This window comes from Macrotis lagotis, chromosome 4 (assembly GCF_037893015.1).
Source record: "Macrotis lagotis isolate mMagLag1 chromosome 4, bilby.v1.9.chrom.fasta, whole genome shotgun sequence".
In the NCBI taxonomy this organism is placed as follows: domain Eukaryota; kingdom Metazoa; phylum Chordata; class Mammalia; order Peramelemorphia; family Peramelidae; genus Macrotis; species Macrotis lagotis.
This window is the reverse complement of record NC_133661.1, coordinates 197717188-197740149: the sequence shown is the minus strand read 5'-3', so window position 1 is coordinate 197740149 and position 22962 is coordinate 197717188. Positions and strand designations below refer to the sequence as shown.

At 35.5% G+C, this 22962-nt stretch overlaps 1 non-coding gene across 1 annotated transcript; it reads right to left on the bottom strand.

Moving 5' to 3' along the window:
- Positions 1–14386: 14386 nt before the first annotated feature.
- Positions 14387–14493, bottom strand: LOC141523252 (U6 spliceosomal RNA). The gene has a single exon (XR_012478435.1). It is a non-coding gene; the product is annotated as a U6 spliceosomal RNA (small nuclear RNA).
- Between the last annotated feature and the right edge of the window lie 8469 nt (positions 14494–22962).

The following is a 22962-nucleotide window of genomic DNA, read 5'->3' as shown; positions in this document are numbered from 1 at the left end:
CAGACACTTAATAATTACCTAGCTGTGTGGCCTTGGGCAAGCCACTTAACCCCATTGCCTTTCAAAGCAAAGCAAAACAAACAAACAAAAATAATGAAGGGCAAACAACAACCAGCATCTTCCCATATATACTGCATTGTTTCCCATAGACCTATTTCCAAAACTTCTTGATATTAATACACACACACACACACACATATATATATATATATATGTATACACACACATATATACTATATATATACATATATGTATATATATATATATATATATATTTATATAAAACTAAATGTGGCCCATTTTCTCTGAACCTTCCTATTATAAGTAGCTAACAAGTCAAACCTTGGCTGATTTTGTTGTTTAAGGGCTTTTGCTTCCAGGGACAGTTCCTGTAAAGTCACCTTTATGATTCTGTTCACCATGATGTTGTGATCAATAGGAGATTCTGTGTGCTCATTTTGTACATCTCCCCTCTTCAAGTTACATACTCTCTTGGTTAACATTAGGGGGATACTTGTTGAGCACCACAAGCTGGGAATGCCCCTGCCTCAAAAATGTCACTGTCAGTTGGGAACTGGAATAGGGTTCCCTAAGGCATTTTTCATCTGGGCTCCAACTTTAGAATTCTGAAAATTTGTATTGAAAGTTTTAACAGAACTGGAACCTTCAGAACCTCCATAATACATTTTTAGCCAAAATTTTCCTGCTAGAGATATTGAGAAAAGAGAGCAAATCTAACTTACTAGTCAACACCAAGCTTACCTAAATCATACAAGGCATATCTCTAGTAGCTTCAGATCTTTACCATTCTGAACTTCCAAACTGACCTTATTTCAAAGCCCTACTCACTGTTATTTAGCCCCAAGAACCAGTCATTTACAGGTAATTGAGATGTTCTCTGATGTCTAGGCAAATTCAAACTCCAGACCTAGCAATCTACAAGTATTAATTAAACTTTAACTTACTCCTACCTATTTAAACACACACTCCCTCCTACATAGAATAAGTAGTCATTATCATAATTTTCCACTGTTTCTTAAGTCCTGGGCGGTACCATCAGACTCCTCCTTTCCAACATGTGCGTGCGTGTGTGTGTGTGTGTGTGTGTGTGTGTGTGTATGTATGATTTCACTTGGAATTTCTAGTATGAAAACATCATTTGTCAATGAGGAATTTCCAGTTTGGAAACATCCTTTCCTGATGATATATATCAGCAACTCTTCTGTAATGCCTAACCTTGGAAAGTTACCTAACATTTAACATACAGTTCACAGAGTTCTATCAGTAGTAGTGGTGGTAGTAGTAGGAGTAGAAGTAGTAGTAGTAGTAGTAGTAGTAGTAGTAGTAGTAGTAGTAGTAATAATAATAATAATAGTAGTAGTAGTATTGGTGGTGGTGGTGGTAGTCAAGATCTTGATTCTAAGATCTCTACCTTACTTCCCTTCAAAACTCAGCTCAGATACCAAGATTTAGCCTAAGACCTTTCCTGGTCCCTACAGCTATTAGTGGGCCTTAACCTAATGTGGGATGCTTTTATTTTTGACTTTTTAAATCTCCAATACCATAGAGACTGAATACAATAGACATTTAATAAATTATTATTAACTGTTGAATAAGGGCATGCACCTTAATCAAATGAATTGATTCAAATTTTAATATTACTAAGTCCCAATTAGTTCAAAGAAAGTATCCTAAGAAGCAATGAAATTATTGTGATTTACATTACATGTTTCCATTGGGTTGCAACCAATATCATTATTTTTTTGATGAGGCCATGAGACTTAAGTGACTTGCCCAGTTAGTGTCAAGTATCTGAGGCCATATTTGAAATCCAGAGCTATGCTCTATATACTGTACCACCTAGTTGCCCCTTATATATGATTAAATAATGCAAATCATAGGAATAATTATTTGGAATATTCAGGGCTACCTGAAGTAAAGGGATGCCAAAGTGAGCAGAACTATGCCTTGATGGATTATATCATATAGATTCCAGAGTATGTATCATCTACCAAATTGATTCTGATGTAACTCTGGGCAATTGTGACAATAAATGATTAAATAATTTGTGAAAAAAAATACAGTATTAGTCCCATTGTAGCTTACATGGACAATGCTGTTAACTTCAAAGGAGAACTCAAAAATTGAAGAAACAGTAATCAATAAGGGCAGCTAAGTGGCACAGTGGGTAAACAATCAGACCTGGAGTAAGGAACACTCATATTCATGAGTTTAAATCCTGCTTCAGACATTTACAAGCTGTGTGGCCCTGGATAAGTCAACTAATCCTGTTTGCCTTAGTTTCATCATCTGTTAAATAAGCTGGAGAAGGAAAAAAAGTAAATTATTCTATTATCTTTGTCAAAAAAAAAAAACCCTAGAGTCAGAAATGACTGATAAATGACTAAATATCAAGTACTCAATTAAAATACATTAGAATGTAAGCTTCTTGAGGTCAAGGATTGTTTTCATCTTTGTTTTTATATCCCCAAGACATCTTGCTTACTGTTTGTTGTCACTTGACATCTGTTTAATTGAACTCGTCTATCTTATGAGGAAATTCCTCTAGGAAAGTAAAGGCCTGTCATTGCAGAAAAACTACATCTCCACATTACTTTGAATACCAGGTTCAAAGATGAGTTTGCAGTAATATTCTCTAATTATGATGTTTGTCCTTCATTCTCAAAAAGGACCATAACATCGGGGAGGTGATGCCATGAAAAGCATATGAATTGGATTTGAGTGAGAGAGTGCTGTACTAGCGAGGCTCCATAACCTAATAGCTAGAGCATTAACCTGGGGTGGTTAAGAAAACCCAGGTTCAGATCTTCTCACATAAACTATGTAGCCATGGCCAAGCTAGTCTCAGTCTTGGCTTTATCTGTAAAAAAAGGAGATAATGGATAATCTGTAAAATAAAATAAGTAGTATTTAGCCTCATAGGAGTGCTGTGAGGTTCTAAAAAAGCTCATAAAATCATAGATTTAGACAGAAAAGTCATTTTAGAAGTCATTTGTTGTAGTAATGGTAATAGTAGTAGTAGTAGTAGTAGTAGTAGTAGTAGTAGTAGTAGTAGTAGTAGTAGAAGAAGAAGAAGAAGAAGAAGGAGAAGAAGAAGAAAAAGGAAAGAAGAAGAAGAAAAAGGAAAAGAAGAAGAAGATGATGATGATGATGATGATGATGATGATGATGATGATGATGATGATGGTGATGATTTAGGCATTTAGGTTTAGGCCTTCTAGATTCTAAGGTCTCTATCTTACTTCCATTAATACTCAACCCAGATGCTGTATTCAGTCTCATTCAACCCCTTCATTTTATAGCTAAGGAAACTGAATTCTAAAGAGGTTAAGTGACTTGTCCAAAGTCCTACAAATAGAAACTGATAGAACTAAGATTTGAATTCAGATACCTTGATACTAGATCCATCGATCTTTAGACTGGACCCCATTATATTACCAAATGATATATGCTTATTTTAAATGCTCCAGTCATCTCCATACCATGCCATTTGATCTCTAGTCATCCTCATTAACCTCCTACTATGAAAGCTTAGACTCCACCACAGTTCCCCTCATTCTAATAGGTGAGCCCAACTTCTTTCTCAGCTCTTCTTTATATTGTCTTCCTCCATTAGAATATAAACTCTTTGAGGACAGGGATTATCTTGTTTAAAATTAAATCTTCAGTCTTCAATACGGTGCCAGCACATAAAACATTTTAATAAATGTTTTAATCTATCTTACAATCATCATTATTATTACTAAATCCATCCACACCTATGTTCATCCTGGAGGTAACTTGCATTAAGAAGGTATAGAAGGGGCAGCTAGGTGGCACAGTGGATAAAGCACTGGCCCTGGAGTCAGGAGGACCTGAGTTCAAATCCAGCCTCAGATACTTAATAATTTCTTAGCTGTGTCACTTAATTCCACTGCCTTGCCAAAAAAAAAAAAAGGTATGGAAGAAATGAATCTCATACAGTCAGGGAATGTAAAGCTATATTATACAATATGCGAATGCAATGGGCCAAGTGTGTTGATTTACCCTTGGGGATCATTTCCATTGATCTTAGCAGATTCTCACAAAGCACATGCATATGCAGACCTATGTGCAATATGCATTCATTCAGTGGTGGTACTACAAATGAGGGAGACTACATGAATCAAACATTCTGGAAGGCATAGAAAACAAACATAAAGGTTAGTTCAGAAACCTTTTGAAGATTTTTTTGTGCACTGACCTGAGTCCTTAGAAGGTAGCCTTCCCTTTCTACATATTTCCAGGATGTGAGAAAGAAACACCCATATTGGCCTACCTTGTAGACTATATTAAAGATAATGAGCCTGCTTTATGGAAATATACCAAACCAGAGTGGAGGTAAGGGGGTGGGGGAGGAGAACAAATTTGAAAGTAGAGGAATCTTATAGGCAATTAAATCCAACTTCTTTAATTTTACATATTAGGAACAGTGGTTTGTCTAGGATAAGCTAAAAAGTGTCAGAGGCAAGATTTGGACCAATTAATCAATTAATAACCATCTCCTATGTGCCAAGGACTATACTGAGCCCTGGAATACAAAAAGAGGGAAAAGACAGTACTTACTCTCAAAAAGATTACACTCTAAAGCGGGGGTGGGGGGGGGGTAGAGAATATGCAAATAAATAAAAATAAAATTCAATTATCCCTTCCACATCACCATTTTCTGACTTGTCCCATAATGGTTTTGATATATCACAGATCAGCATAAGAAATTAAATGAGATTTTGGGAAGCCTTTTGTGGGAGCCACAGACAACAGCTGATATTCAGTAGATGACAAAGGAAAAGTTTAGAAACTCAGAAATGCATAAAATATATTTTAGTATTGCATAATATGAACCCAAATTTTACAATAAGGTACTGTAACAGCCCATAAAAGAAAAAGAAAAAATGGATTTCTTTTCTGGTATGAAGGGAAGGTCAAAAATTGTATGCAGAGTTTCCAGTTTGGAGGGTGGATGAGGAATGAGGGGAAGGAGTGATATCTATGAATAAAACAAAGCAAGTTATATACAGGATAAATAGGAAACAATTAATATACCAAAGATTTATGATTATCATGCATTTTATTCTGAACTAATCTACACTTTAATCTTCCTCTTTTGAGTCATAGTGGCAGCTCAAGCCTGTTTTGTAACTAGACCCTGCGGTCTATTGCCTCCTTCCCCAAACCCTGTTCTTTTTTCTAGGCAGGTGGGCATGGAAGCATTACAACATTGCTTTGCTAAAGAACTGAATAGAAGAGAAAGTAACAGGAAAGGCAAAGGAGTGGGAAGAAAAGGGAGGAAAAGTCTGTTATCTAGTTAGTAAGCAAAAAAAAATACTTCATCCAGCCAACCAATTTAACCTTCTTCCCATTCCAGGTGATCTCTTTTGTCTGATCATTTCACCCTTAATTTCTCATACTACACATCTGTGCTTGGAAACCCCCACCCCAAGCTGTTTCCTTTTACTCCCATGGACTCCTAAAATCCCACCTCCTACACAAGTCTCTAGCAACTCATGGAAACTGAGACTGTGGTTTGTCTCCAAATTCATCTGTCTAAACACGTATCTCTCAGTTCACACCTCATCTCTTTAATAAGGAAAGACAATGGACATGATGCACCAGACAAGGAGTTGTTAGAGTTGACTTTAGCCCTGATTTTACTGCTGCCTTACTTTGGCCAAATGACTTAATAATAGACTACTATATAGTATAATACAGTATACTATACAATATAGAGAAATATGATGCAATTCAATATAATGCAATAAGTATTTAACAAGAATCTTTTAAATGCTACTATGTGCAGTCCTTACTGTGCATTGGCAAAGCCAGAGACATGGTATTCTACTCAATTAATTAATGTATAAGAAAATTTAGAATGTCCACTGTGTGCACAACAATTTTCTCATTTCTGGGGACCAAAATCAAACAATCTCTATCCTAGGTTGGGGGGATAGGTGGTGACAGAACTTAAATCAAATTTTTCTCTGCCCCCAGAAAGTGTAGCATGAAGATGACATCAACACGGAGACCTAGGCAACCATGAGGAAATTCTAGGAAGATTTCATGAAAGATATGGCAGTTCTTAAAGGATATGAAGGAATTTAACTCACAAAGGGAAGGAAAGAGAGCTTTTGAAATAAGAAGCAGTGTGAGCAAAGACAAAGAAATGTGAGAGACCAGTAAGAATTCTGGATGCTGAAAATAATCTGGACTGCAGGTTTCATGATTTATTTTGTATCCATGAGACAGACAGCTGGATGGTTATGTGATAGGAGAACAGGATCTGGAGTCAAAAAGATTTATCTTCCTGAGTTCAAAGTGAATTTCAGACATTTAGTAATTATGTGACCTGACCAAGTCATGTAATTCTGTTTGCCTCAGTTTCTCCTTTGTAAAATGAGTTGGAGAAGGAATGGCAAGAATATCTTTGCCAAGAAAACCCCAAATAGGAATGCAAAGACTTGGACATGACTGAGCAACAACAAATGGCTCCCGTTTATACACCTATAGTTTTTCCTCAAAGCTGATGATGATGACTCTCATTTACTTTATTGCCTCTGCCAGCCCTCTCCCACATCCCTATCACTTCATTCTCCTGTACTCATTCAGAGCCCCACATTTCTGAGAGTTGATTCATGATTTTGAGACCTGCCCAAAGTAAGATAAATAGTTAAATACTCAAGAAGGCCTCAAAGGGAAGCTTCAATTCTACTGTCACATCCATCAAATTTTTCTTTCCTGGCATGCAGCATTTCTTGTCATCTCTTGGATTTTTTTTTTTCAAAGAAAAGTTGCCTTTTCCCTTCTGGTCTAATGTCCTGCCAAAGGTTTGCCCTGGACTTCTCCACCATGTTGCAGAAACCTCTTCAACCCTATAACTCATTTCAGAAGTACCCTCTGATCCAGGAGTCCTTCTCTTGAATTAAGAGACTCCTCCCAAAATCTCATTTTGAAGAAGGTATTTCTTTCTTCATTCATACCTGATTGGGTTTAGTTTCTTCCTATTAAAATATAAGAATCTCAAAAATCAGATCCTCAAAGACAGAGAATTTTTTGTTTTTGTTTTTTGAGGGGGGGGTTGCTTTTGTTTTTATTTCCAGGCTTTTAACACAGTGACACAGTATATATACTTAATAAATGTGTGTTGACTGAGTGAGTCAGGCAGTAAGAATCCTTGGTTGGGGGAGGAGACATTGTCCAATTGTTTGAATGTGCCAGACCATATCAAGGTCATCTCTTTGTAAATGCAAGCTTCAGAGGGCAGGAACCATATCAGTTTAAATTGCTCCTATTCTGCCTACCACAGAACTATGTTTGCTTCCTTACCAGATGCCTTTTAACAATAGAGATAGCAGAAGTGCCTTCAAAAGAATTATAGCTTTGAGCAGGAAATTGATCTTGACAGGGTGAGTTGTCATTACTGTTTGCAGATAGCATGAAGGCAAATTCTTGAAACAGTGGCTATTTATAAGCAATCAAAAGTTATTGACAGAGAAAAGCAAGAAGGAAAATTAGCTAAGAACAAATAACAAGGAAATTTCCAAATCACAGTTGCCTCCATATTGAGGACTACAGGGTCATTCACTATATGGAAAGTTTGTCTCTCTGTTTAAGGCTTTGGATGAAGGCCCTGGCAAGTTTATTTGATGAAAATGTCAGTCTGGTTTGCCTTAAATGTGCTGCCTGAGGCTTTATTTAAAACAAAAACCTGCAGCTTTGTGCCTGAAGACTTAGATAACAAAAGGATTTCAAATAGGATTTTGAAATGTCAATCAGATCATGAATCTCCTAGGAACAAAGATACTGCTGAAAAGCCACCTGACAAAAATGTTGAGGAGGAGCCAGGGTTCTGATTTTCAAACTTTTGGGAGATGGATTCCATTGTGAACTTAGGTCCCCAATCTCCTCAATCATATAATAGAGGGGTCTTGTGGAACAAGGGAATAATAGTAATGATGACCAACAATGTCTTTTGCTTTACATTTTACCAAGATCCTTTTCTCCTATGAATTATGTAAGGAACCACAGAATCTGAGTTAGAAGGAACCTCAATGATTATCTAGTCCAATCCATATCTGAACAAGAACCCGTATATTATACAAGCCGGCATCAATGTTAATGGAGTAAGAAGAACCTATTATGTCTCAAGGCAGCAACTTTTAGACAGCTCAAATTGTCCACAATTAGTTCTAACCTTAACTCTAAATTCGACTCTTAGCAACTTTCAACCACCACACTTTTGGACCAAAAAGAACAAGTTTAATCCCTTTATTACAGTACAATCATTCATATGTTGACTACCAGACAAACAGCATTCCCCTACTCCCAGACACATCTACCCCCAGTCTATACTTGTCTTTATTAGCTAGTCCCAGTTCCTTCAACCACTCTTTATGATCTGAAGGCCTTTCATCATCCTGGTCAATCCTTTACTGGATTAAAATCATCTTTTCTAAAATGTTTTGTTTAGAGATGAACATAATACTCCAGGTATTGATTGAGGCAGAGCTCCACAAAACCATCCATTACTTCCCTAGAATTGTGTCTTGTATTACCTTTCTTTTTTTTTTCTTTTTTTTTTAGGTTTTTTTTTTGCAAGGCAAATGGGGTTAAGTGGCTTGCCCAAGGCCACACGGCTAGGTAATTATTAACTGTCTGAGACCGGATTTGAACCCAGGTATTCCTGACTCCAGGGCCTGTGCTTTATCCACTGCACCACCTAGCCGCCCCTTGTATTATCTTTCAATGGTTCTCATGTGTTCATGTAAATTGTCCTCCTGGTTCTGCTCAGTTTTCTCTGCATCAGTTCATGCAAGTATTGCTAACTTTTCCTGAATTCTTCATGTTCTCTGTTACAGTATAATAATACTTCACCACATTTTTAGCCTCTTGGATACGTTTGATGCTTGACTACACTTACAGGATAAACCTTAGCCTTAGCACTAAATGACTATCCAGGGCAATGTCAAACCCAAGTCACCTTGGAATCCTAGGATTGATCAGAGATTCCAACTTTTCTCCTTTATGCTGGGATTTTTTACAAGGGGGCATTCTGGCCTGCAGGCCATATAATGCCTACAAAATCATTTATTATGATGCCGCAAAGACAACCACAGGCAGTATTCAAAATTCAATAAATCTAGGAGTTTTTTAGGGATGAATTAATTAAATTTTTTATTAAATCTAGCAGGCTAATTTTTAAGTTGATAATTTTGTATGGCCCTCAAATGATACTATAAATATCCGAATGACCATTAAAAGAAAAAAAAGTTTTCCCATCCCTGCTCAAATCCCACCCCTGCTCTCTCTCTCTCTCTCTCTCTCTCTCTCTCTCTCTCTCTCTCTCTCCACCCACCCACCCACCCACACACACACACACACACACCCCAATGTACTCCTTCCCCAAAAAATTGAGCTGAAGGAGGAGTAGCTAGTTGGTGCAGTAGATAGAATATGCAGCTTGAAATTAGGAAAACTCATCTTCCTGAATTCAAATCTGGACTTAGAAATTTACTGAATGTGTGACTCTGGGCAAGTCACTTAACCCTATTTATCTCAATTTCCTCATCTATAAAATAAACTGGAGAAAGAAATGACAAATGACTAGTATCTTTGCCAAGAAAACCTTAAATGGGGTCATGACAAATCATACATTACTGAAATAATTCAACAACAAAAGAAGTTGAGGGAAATATTATCTCCTGTTTCTTTGAAGATTTTGACTTTCTTCTATTCCGCTTCCATTCCCTCACTTCTCTTCCATAAACTTAGACATTAAGTACAACAGAAAACCATAGTTTACATGCAGTATAAACTAGGATGAACAGATAAGAATAAGCATCTAAAGAAACAGCCTACCAAAAAAAATAAACAGACTACCAACTGTAGCTTGCAGAAAAAGTTAGAAGATGATGCCCAGCAGTCAACTGGCCATGAGTGATTGGAATTCAGGGGAGAAATTAGAACCAGATAGATATATTTTAGTTCTTTAATCTTTACCTCAGTTTCCTCATCTGTAAAATATAAAACTTCCTGGGTTACTGTGAAGATCAAGCAAGACAGCAGTTGTAAAGCACTTAACATGGTGTCTGATACATAATAAGTGCTATGTAAATGTTATCATCATCACTATCATCATCATCAATGTGACATCCTATTATGTTTTCTTATTTCCTACAATAAGGAACAAAACAAAATTTCATTTGCCTGGCATGCAAGGCCCTCTATAGGCTCTTTCCACTGTACATCTCCAAGGATAGTACAGTTGAAAGAGTACTAAATATGGAATTAAAAATTCTGCATTCACATCCTGACTCATGTACTTACTACCTGTGTGACTTTTGTTAATTCAATGAACATCTTAGTTTGCTCAGTTAAAAAAAAAAGGAAAAGACTCAATAACATTAAAAATTCCTTCTGTCTTTAGTCACATTACATTTATCTTATAATATATACATATATATTAAAAATGTATATATATACAAGACAGATAAATAGATAAAATCTATACATCAGATTATTTATACTACTTGTCATTCAAGGTGTAGGTGCTTATTATCTTCAATTTTTAAAAGTTCTTGGATATATTATATTATATCTTTTTATCCTCTCTAATGCTTTCTTTCTCCTGTTTGAATTTGATTCTTCTCTCATGATATGATCAATATGAATCTATTGTTTAGCATGGTTATAAATGTAGAACCATTATCAGATTGCTTTCTGTCATAGGGAGGAGGAAGGGAGGGGAGGAAGGGAGAAAAATGTAAAATTCAAAACTTGTAATAAATGACTGGTAAAAACCACTTGCATGTACTTGGAAAAACAAATAAATAATATGTATGTATGTATATATATATATATATATATATATATATATATATATATATATATATATATATACACATTCTTGCAAGGCAGTAGGAGTTGCTCCAGAATATCTTTTCTTAGAGTCCTTTTTTGTACCTCTCTTAAGCTTTTATCATATATCAATTCTCATTATAATTATGTCTATGCCATATTCTCCTTATAAGTACAAGGACTAAATTGTTTGTCTTCCTGTCCATCATCATCTAACCCCACTTAGTACAATTCTCTTCATAGAGATAGGTACTTAATAAATGTTTGTTGAATGTAATCTAGTTTAAATAATAGTTAATATTTACTTTTCTTTACAGAACTTTACAATTATTATCTCATTTGATCTCCACCCAAATCTGGGAGGTAAAATGGTCTCTCATTTTATAGTTGAAGAGACCAAAATATAAAGAAGTTAAATGACTTACCCAGGATCATACAACAATAAGTGTTGAAGGTAGAATTTTAAAAAATTGTCTTTCTAACTCCAAGTCCCACACACTATCAACTGCTTGCATCATCCAAATAGTAAATGTCTAAAGCAGAATTCATAATAATTTAAATCCAGCATTCTATACACAGTATCACACCACTTTCAATTTGTCATCACCCTCTCTTCCATTGTAAGTAAAATACATTTGCATTTGTCTTATCAGAAGACAGCAAACAGTCATTCAGCTGAATCATTTAGTGTAGGTGTGTTGGTGATCTTAGAGTATACAAGTGAGATCCTGATGTGATTTTATTGGTGTAGGGAATTCCCAGTGTAGAATCTCTCCCCATCCTTATAATTTAAGTCTTAGAGGTCTCTGTTGTTTCTCCTTCATTTTTTAAGAGGACCAATTACAATAGTAGATTATAATTAATGTCTTGACTTGCAAATAAATTGGATTTAAGTGAGACAATGGCACAGAGTTAACAGCCTCACTCTATCACTCTATCAAAGTTCAGTTTAGGACAAAAAATAAGACAACTAGTGATGGTCCAGGATGTAATAGATGACCTTGACATTTTTGATGTCTGACCGAGCTCTAAGCACTCTAAAGCATTTGAGTCAGCTGCCTTCATTGGAATATGTTGTTCTCATCCCCCCATTCCACAGAGGGAAGTCTTTACATATTTGTGATAAAATCCCCCTAAACTCACCAATATGCTTGAGTTCTATCAGTTCCCCCCAACCTGGTTTACCCTGTCTACTTAAACAATTTTACCACTGCACATGCTACAGCTTCTTGGAGCCACAAATAAGAGTTGGATAGTAAGTGAATACCAAAGATGGATGAGAAACCTTTGAAAGGGCTCAGCAAGCCCTCACACTAGAGATTCTAGTCCTCCCTAAACACTCCATACACCCCTAGAGGTGTCCAAGGAGATGAAGAGTAGTTAGGGACTCAGTCAATCCCTCTGCTATATCTCAGAGTCAGGATTTGAAAGCAGGTTATATTCCTTCATATATTTGAAAACCCTTTCTATAATGCAAGTAAAGTACTTTATAAATCTTAGTGATATATACATATATGTGTAAGACATACATATGTCAGTCATTCTTCAAGTTTATTCTTCAAGTTTCCTTAGGTCCTTTCTAAATGAAGTCATTCCCTTTAACTTTTTTTTTAAAATTCCTGTTTCTCCAGAGCATCAGTGCTCTCTTCTACACCCTCTCTGTATTTTCCATCTCACCTTGAAGGTCAATCTTTTATCTAGTTTTCCTTGGGTAAGGCATTCCCCTAGGAAATACTGCAGTTATTCAGAAATCAGCAGATCTGGGGAAGAATAATTTAATCTTTAGGGTTGAGGTTTTGTTCATTTAGGTTTGGGGGAGGTGTCAAGGGAATAGTATAGATAGATAAATATAGATAGATACATACATACATATGATAGATTGATAGAGAGATGAGTATTTATTAAACTCTTATTGGGTGCACTGAAAGTGAGAGGAATACAATGAAAGTGACTAAGGCAGCATTGACCCTCAAGAAACAAATTCTAATGGAAGAAGTGACATGTAAAGTAAAGTTTTAAAGGAGACACATTTTTAAAATAATACAGCATAAAAATAAAGTTAATAAATACAAATATATATATATATATATACAAAATTGTTAAATACAAGATATTTAAATAAATAAAAGCACCCTTTATGTTTGAAATGTGACTCTGTCATTACTTTCCATATAAGCTTGGATAAGTCATCTCCTCTTTGGGTCCCATTTCCCTCAATTGGCAAATGAAGGGTCTAGACTAATGAAGTCCAAGGCCTTTTCAAATCTAAATCTGTGTGATCCTATGATATTTGGATGCATCAAGCAGCTGACCAAAATCAAGAAGCGCTATTCAATATTTCAAAAGGTTTTGACTACAACTAGAGAGCATGGATTCTTCTCCAATAGATCTACTTGCTCCCCAAATCTAGAGGTTTCCTGAGCATCTTTCAAGGGCTATTTTTTCCAATTTATAGTCTTCTTTTCTGAAACAAGTCAGACCTTTTCTTACAGAAACCACATTTAAGACTGGCAGGTTTTGCATTTGAAATCTGACTCTAAGCAATATATCTGATCCCTTCCTGCCTTCCACATTGTCTTTAAAAAAAAACAAAAACCAAGCATGTGTGTTGGATAACTGAAGGCAGGAGGACTCCTGATATCTCCTCCCCTACCTCCCCACCCCCACTTTTATCAGTCTAGATGAGAGGAAGCAACTCCCTCTTCACACTCACATTCCAGGAGGCTTTTATCTTGATTGTCATTCTCTCCTGCCATTTGCAGGCCTCAGTAATGGCATCACACCATAAATCTTTCCACCCCTGAAGGGTTCAAAAAGTAAAGCAAATTGCCCTCATTTCAAACCTCCCTGGCCCCAAAGGGAAGAGGTTCCAATGACAAACTGAGCTTCCTTTTCCCTGCCACAGGAGACATGAGAAAATGTGTGTTGGTCATTGTTTACCCTCGGGCCTGATATAATTTTTCTGATGCAAATGAACCTTTCACAACTGTCCTTTTCTTTCAGTAATATGCTGGTAAATATTTAATAAAAGAATTTTTAAAAAGTATCTCTATTATCTTCTTATGTCTAACAATAAGCAAAAATATCAAACCCTAATTTATAATATATACAATTTTTGAAGTGTAAATACTCAAATTGAAAATTTAAGAATCTGCTTTTCTAAGCAGTTTAACTAATTCCATACATTTCAGCTTTCTCTCTAGGCCTTTCCCACTTTTCTCCTGAACCATCACAATCATTTCCTGGATCTCCTTGTTTCTTCTCTCCTCCCCATCCAATCTACTCTCTACCTCTGACAAAACTGTACTCTTCAAGCACAGATCTGGTAATGTCTCTTCCTTACTCATGAATAGTTGACTGAAAATGGATGTAACTGTAGTTCTTTCTATTTATCTATTTAGCACTTAACACAAAGTAGAAACCAGAATCAGAGCAGAAGATAGAAGTATGTTTTGTTTATATGCTGAGTTTTGCATGTCACTACTAATTACATCAATTATTCATTTAACGCTTCATGAATTTGCGTGTCATCCTTGCGCAGGGGCGATGCTAATCTTCTCTGTTTCATTCCAATTTTAGTATATGTGCTGCCAAAGCGAGCACCATTTATTCATTTAAGAAACCTTTATTAAATGCCTACTGTGTACATAAGAGTGTTAGATCCTATCTTTTTTAATCATGTTTGATCTTGTTTTGTATATATTTGTTTGCATATTATCTTCTCTTTTATATTGTAAGCTCCTTGAGGTCAAGTACTGTCTTTGGTCTCTTTTTATATCCCCAGTGCTTATCACAGTGCCTGGAACAGCTTTGTTCTTCAGTAGTTTCAGCTGTATCTGACTCTTCAGGACCCCCATTTGGGATTGTCTTGGCAGTGGCTTGCCATTTGCTCCTCCAGCTCATTTTACTGATGAGGAAACCTGAGGCAAACAAGGTTAAATGATTTGCCCAGGATCTAACAGCTAGAAAGCATCTGAGGCCAAATTTGAACTCAAATGATATATCAACATTATATCTACTGCAGCATTTAGCTGTCCTTGAACATAGTAGGAACATATTAAACATTTATTGATTGATTGAAGAGATGACAAATCTAGTGCTGAGTGGCAAGATTATATCACAGAATCTTCAAGCCTGAAAGGATCCAGAGAAGTCATTTGGTCAACACACCATTTTCTTAATTACAATACAAATTATGGCTATTGATATAATACTTTAATTTCCAAAGAACTTTATGTAGATTATCTCCATTACAAACTATTAAGGAAAGTAATGTAGATATTATTATCTCTATATGATAAATGAGGAAATTGACCCTCAAAGAGGTTAAATGAATTGCTCAGGATGATCTTAATGCTCTGCAATTGAATCCTGACAAGTCCAATATCTTGGCTACTATACTGCACTACTTCCCACATAAAAATAAGACTAAGACTATATTTAATTTTTTTCACTAAACTAGCTAAGTCAGATTTCAAGGCACAGAGATGGAACTTCACGCCCAATTGATTTAACTATGGGATACATATATATATATATATATATATATATATATATATATCATATATACTGATTCATATCATATATACTGATTCATATATATATATATCATATATACTGATTCATATATATATATATATATATATATATATATATATATCATATATATACTGATTCAGTGAACCAAAAATATTGCAGATTCCCTTGTCCAGTCAACTTCTTTGTCTTCCAGGGTATTAAAATTTATTATCATTGCAAGAGTTCAAACAAGAGTTCAAATAGTCTTATGTAAAGCAATATGAAAGTCAACAGACTGATTATGAATAGCAAAGAAAAGATCTGGGTTTTATACAGAGATAGAAAAGGGGAACTAGAAGTTTAGCAGTTTGTTTAAATAAGCAGGGCAACCACTTCCGAATGAACCAATAAGTACATTAGCAAATAATTTTTTTTAAAGCAGGATTTAATGGATTCGTCAATCATTCTTTTTCCAGCCATGTACCCCTTTCCTTCTTCCAATAGCTGAGGGATCATAGAGGAAAGGGAAGATGAAAAAACCTGGTCATCATCATCAACGCAGAAATAGTTTCTACTATTGTTAGAGATGCAGGAATGGGAAGAGATATCAGAAAGAGCATAAATTCCAAATACAGAGTTTCTACAAGAACCCCTGATAAACCCATTCTTGGATCTTATAGCTAGTTAGAAATATGAAAGGATTTTAGCCATGGTAGAAAAAGTCCCAGACCCATCTATAGTAGAAACTCCTGTCTGTCACTCAACAGTTATGTGATCATAACCAAGTCACTTAACCTTCTGAGCCTTTATAAAGAAAAAGATATATGCCACTTTTGAGAACTAAGCAATCTATAACTTAAAAACATAGCTATAATTCTGCTAGGCAAAGATGTAATTCAATGTAAGGGAGACATTATCAGAAAGAGGGGATCAGTTAGCAGATGTTAAGTGAGTAAATTAGGAAGGACTGTGCTAAAATTTCCCTAGCCTAGAAATGATTCTAAGTTAGCAATTGTACAGTGATTTAAGGTTTGAAAATCTTATTTCATGTGATCCTTACAACAACCCTGAGAGGCAGAAGCTATTACTATCCTTATTTTACAAATGAGGAAAATGAGGTAGCCTGTGGTGAACTTATGGATCATACAACTACTAAATGCTTGTAGTTGGATTGGAACTGGGGTCTTCTTGTCTCTAGATTCAGCATTCTATCTTCTGAGCTACCTAAGCATTTTCCTTTGCTCAATTTATCAGTTTTTAAAAACAATTTCCCCAATTAAATGTTAAAATTTTCTTTTAAAGTTTTGAGTTCCAAATTCTGTTCTGTTCTTGAATGGCCATTTAATCTAACATATACCTTATAAGAAATTGTAACAACTGAAATGTCATCATTCAGCCTTTATTAGAAGACTTCCCTTAAGAGGGACCCCATTTCTTCTCAAGGTAATCCATTATATTTTTAAGTAACATATAGCTAATAAGGTTTTCCTGGCATTATACCTAAATTTTATTTCTTATAACTTCTACCTATTGGAACTTCTGGATCTGAGAGAAATAAGTCTAACTTTCCTCCATCTGACAACCCATCAAATATTGAAAACAGGAATTACATCCTCCATGAAGCTTCTTTTCTCCTGGCTTTCCAGCTCCTTTAACTATTACTTGTATGACATGGGTTCAAGACTCTTCACTGTCATGGTTGCCTTTCTCTAGATGCTTTCCAACTTAGAAATATTCTTATTAAACCATGGTATTTAGAAGGGAAGTCTAATCAGGGCAAAATAAAGTTTGATCATCTCCTCCGGAATGATAGAATGTATTCTTCTCTTAATGATTTCCAAGTTTTCATTAGCTTTTTCTGACTTTCATATCAAACTACCATTGAGTATCCACTTTAAAAAAATATATCCTTGAAAGCAAAAGGTCTTTGTAAACTATAAAGATGATACCTAAATGTAATTGTCTTTGAGGAAATATACTTGACTCATGTTTCTCTATATTATTTCATACAAGTCTTCCCATGCTTCTTTGAAGCCCTGTCTTTGAAGAGTTCACACATTCTGATGAGAGGGAAAACATTTATATGGTTAGGTACCCACAAGATGCATATAGAGTAAATCCATAGTAATGTCAGAGGAAGACACTAGTAGCTGCAGGAACTGGGCAAGTCCTACAGAAGGTGAAATTTCAGGGAAGCTAAGTGGAGAAAGGATCAAGGTTAGGGGAAATAACATTCTAGGCATGGGACTGTCAGGACAAAATCATGGAGTTAGGAGAGTGCTATATATGTGAAGAGAAGCAAATTCACTACTGTAGCCAGATTGTAGAGTATATGGGAAAGAGTTGTTTTAAGTACATTGAGAAGATAAGAAGAATATAACATTGGCATAGTCAAGCTAGAAACTTCAAAAAGAGAAACATTTTTTTAATTTACTATAGCCAAGATAAGTGGTGTAATAAAATTATTCCCATGTATAATATATATTGGTACTTAGAATATTGGGCAATTAGGTGGTGTAGTTCATAAAGCACATAGTACATGAGTCTGGAAAAACTCATCTTCCTGAGTCCAAATCTTGCCTCAGAAACTTATTAGCTGTGTGATTCTGGGCAAGTCATTTGACCCTGTTATCTCATCAGTAAAGTGAGCTAGATAAAGAAATGGCAAACTATTCCAATATCTTTATCAAGAAAATCCCAAATAGAGTCATGAAGAGTCAGACAAAACTATAGCAATTCAACAATAACACTAAGTATGTTATTTTATACTTTTCAAAGCACTCTCATATTGCTAACTCACAAGTATAACATGAAGTTTTGTACATAATTTCCTCACAGGGTAGATACTACAAGTTATTATCCTCATTTTACAAATGAGGAAATGTAGACTCTTGAGAATTTAAGTGATTTTCCTAGGCTCATAGAACCAAGTTCTTCTAAATCCAAATCTAATATACTATCCATAGTCCACTATATTATAATGACTTTCATCACCCTCTTGAATTCTCTAAGAAACCCTGTGAAATGGAGAGGATAGATACTAATTTCATTTTAGACAAGGAAAGTAAGAGAGAAATTAAATGACTTGTCCAAGGGTTAACTCGCACCAGATCCTAAGTTCCCTCAAAACCTATGACCTTGCATTTTTTCCACTACTGTTCAGTCATTTTTCAGTTGTAATCAACTCTTTGTGATGCCATTTTGGGTTTTCTTGGCAAAGATGCTAGAGTGGTTTGCTATTTCCTTTTTCTAGCTTATTTTACAGATGAGGAACTGAGGCAAACCAAACTAATTGACTTGCCCATAGTCACACAGCTGGAAAGCTTCTGATTCCAAATTTGAACTTAGAAAGATAAGTCTTCCTGACTCCAGGTCCAGTGCTTTATCCACTGTTCCAGTAGAAGTGATGCAACATCCTTATTAAATCCTAAACAGGATAAATCCTTTTCCTGAACATATAGAATAATGTTCGGCCTATTTTTCTGAGTTTATGTAACAAGAAAAAGAGCCAATTTCTATCCCAAATAACAAAAAGAGTCTTAGAACCTAAAAATGTAGGAGTAAGAGGCAGTGCTTCTTTCTTTAAATAATCAGGTCCCTAAGAAACCCTATTTCACATTGAATGAAGCTGTCCTACATCAGCTGGAGGAGGAATGTCTCCAGTACTTAGCATAGTTCTTGGAACATGATAAGTATATAATTGATGTTTACTGACTGACTGACTAACTCCAGGAAAACCTTTCTATTATTGATGATGCTACCCAATTAATTTGTAATTTGCCTTCAATCATGATTCTAATAGCTCTGACAGTTCTGTCTCCCGAGAAAAGAGAAGAGCTGTGGCTCCTTAGGTTCCAAGCCTAATGATGAAACTTTTTATTTATATGCGATAGCTCTTATAGCTGCTAGTATAGTACCTCAAATTCTTCTCTAAGGGGCAGTGAGAATACAACATGGGACCTGCAGTCAGGAAAACTTGAATACAAATCCAACCAAAGATTCTTACTAGTTTTCTGACCCTGAGCAAATCACCTCATCTCCATTTGCCTCAGTTTTCTCATTTCTAAAATGGGGATAATAAAAGCACCTACTTCCCAGGGAAACTGTGAGGATCAAATGAGATAATAAGTATAAAATGCTTAGCATAGTGCCAGGGACTTTATTGTCGTTCAGTCTTTTCAGTCATTGTAACTCCCATTTGGGGTTTTCTTGGCAAAAACATTAGAATGCTTTGCCATTCCCTCTCTAGGTTTCAATTTTCTTAACTGTAAAATAAGGAAGTTGAATTTCATGTCCTCTTTGGTCCCTTCGAGCTCTTGAACTTTGACTTTAGATCTTGAATCTCAGTTCAACTTTGATTAGGGGTTTGAAACAAAGAGCACAAGTAAAGGAGAGGCATGAGTTCTAATGCTCACTTGCTAACTTCTTAAGGAAGGAGGCAATAACTGAAACTCATTGGTGTAAAGAAACCCTCTCTATAAATGCAGGTTGGTATTTTCTCTGCAATTTATAATCTCAATTCTAGAGAGTTATCTAGGGCATTAAATGGTTAAGCCTCTACTTGGCTAGAGGTCAATTCCTTTATCCTTTATACCAAACTGCCTTTGAGAGTCGATTATATAAATATAAATATATGTGCTTATTGTATTACATTACAAAAAAATAAAAGCCAGTACTCCATCTTTAGTCCTGCTCAGGTCTATATACACCCAGGACACTTTGCCCCTTTTCCAAGCACCAAGATCCTACCCATATTCTAAGGCCCAGATCAAGTGTAGAGCATTTTTTAAGGGTTTGTTGTCTTTGCTGTCAAAAGTTCTAAGGAGAGGGGAGGAGGGAAGAAGAAATGTTGTTCAGTCTTGTCTGACTCTTTATGAGCCCATTTAAGGCTTTCTATGCAATATTACAGGATTAGTTTGCTATTTCCTTCTCCAGTTCATTTTATAGATGAGGAAACGGTTAAGTGACTTGCCCAGATCATACAGCTAAAAGTGTCAGTGGTCACATTTGAACTCAGATTTTTCTGATCACAGGCCAGGTGCTCTATCCAGGGAGCCACCTAGCTGAAATTACTGGACTAAAGCAATTAGGAAATTACTGAAGATGTTAAGGTCTATAAATGTGACAGAACACTATCATACTATAAAAATTATGAAAGGGATGTTTTCAGAAATATCTGAAAAGAATTGTAAGAAGTGATACTAGATGAAATGAACAAATCCAGAAGAAAAATTTATAAAGCAAGATTGTAATGATAATCAACTCTTAAAGACTTAGGAACTCTTATCAATACAATGACCAATCACTATTCCAAAGAATTAATATTGCCACATACTATCCAAGTTCAGATGGAGAGCTGATGGACTCAAAGTACAACTTAAAACATTTTCTTTCTTTTTTTATATATTAGATATGGTTAGTGAAAGAATTTGATTTATATGACTATACCTACTTGTAAACAGGTGTTGTTCTTGTTTTCTCAGTGGGCAGAAAAAGGGGAAGGAGTAGGGACAGGGAGAAAATTTGCAAGTAAAATTAAAATAAAATAATTTTTAAAAAATTTGAATGTATTTAATGTATAACTTAAATATTCTAGTATTTAATTTTCCTTACAGAGACCTTCTCATCTAACTTTAAAGACTTTGTATTAGTATAATTCATATCTTTGATAAAATGAATCCAGTTGTCCCCTACAAAAAGATGTTACAGCTTCTTCCAAAGAGTTTTGGGCTTCTCATTATTGAGTTTTAGTCATACCAAGAATGTCCCAGATTTACTATACTGTCGATCTGTAGAGTCCTACTATCATCTAAGGAAAGATCTGGGTGAGAAAATGGAAACCAAATCTTTAACACCAAGACATAACAAAAGCTCTTCCCTGAGCTTTGTAAAAGAATACTGAACTCTATCATAAACAGGACTTTGGATTTTGATTCTAGGGGATGATAACTATTGATAGGAGGACTCTACATATTGATATTTGGCTAAGACTAGTTTGATATTAACTTGCTAAAGAGAGACTGATGGCAGATAAATCTTATTTTGCAAGAAACCAAGGGTTAGGGGAAGCATGAAAAAAAAATGGATCTGAGGAGATACTCAAGTGAGACCTGGGAATTTATTTCAAAAAAGGGGTGCAGAGTACAGGTTAGAAATTGATGGAGTGAAAAACCATGGAGTTTGAACAAAGTTCAAGGACTATTCCATTTAATTTAGAAAAAAACTGGTATCTTATTGTCTGATCTTGTTATCTCTTATACTTTATGTTTCTTCCTTAATGATATGATTTCTCTCTCATCACACTCAATTTGCATCAATGTACAACATGGAAACAATGTAAAGACTGGCAAATTGCTTTCTGGGGGGAGGGAAGTAAGATTAGGGAGAAAATTGTAAAACTCAAAATAAATAAAACCTTCAATTAAAAAAAAAATTGATGGAGTGCCCCGGGACACTCCAGCCATGCTCTTGTTACTGTTAAATGTTCTCAGCTATGGAATTTCAACTAGACATATGTTCATAGGTATATACACACAGACACACTCAGTCCCCAAGCTAATATATAAGCACATATTGGTGCAGATATGTGTGTATGCAATATATATTTGCATGTGTACAAGCATGAGCATTCTGTATGTTGTAAATACACATATATGTTATTGCTCAATTGTTTCTCAGTTGGGTCTGACTCTGTGACCCCAATTGACATTTTCCTGGCAAAGACACTAGAATGATTTGCCATTTCCTTCTTCAGCTCATTTTACAGATAAACTGAGATAAGCAGTTAGTTTGGCCTTGTTAGAACCTGAGGCCAAATTTGAACTCAGGAAAATGAGTCTTCTTGACTCCAGGCCTGGTGATCTATCTACTACACAGCTGTTCTTACATACATACATAACATACATAACATACATACATCCTTCCTATATGTAGACACATGAACATACATGGGTGTGTGTATATATTCACATAGACACACATATTAAACAAGCATTTATTTAAAAGTTATTATGTACAATGTATTGTAGGCAATGAAATAATTTCTTTTTAAAGTGTGACTTCAAAAAGTAGGACTATAGACAATTATATTATTTTATACTTAGAACCATATCCAGCAATTCTGACACATAAAACAAATTCAGTGATGTAGGAAGGATTTTAGATATGAGAGACTGTGGTAACAGGAGAAAGGAACCTGTGAGTCTGAAGATCTGATTAAAATCTTGAAACTGATATTTGACTATGGAATTTGGAGCAAAACACTTAAAGGAGGACAGAAGGACTTGGAGACTCCCCAAGGTCCCTTCCTGGGCCTCTACATTATGACTTTCAATATATCCATGAGTTTATTAGAGGAATGAAGTATCATAACTTGTAATAATGATAAGGCCTGGAACTTCCACACCCCTCTAACTACTCATAGCCTAGAGTGCTCCACTCTGTTTATGGATCTCTTCTCATTGGTCATTGCCCTAGTAAACAACCTTTCTACAATGAGCTTGTCACTACATTTTCTTTCTTCCTCACATTCCTCTCAAGATTCATCCCTCAGAG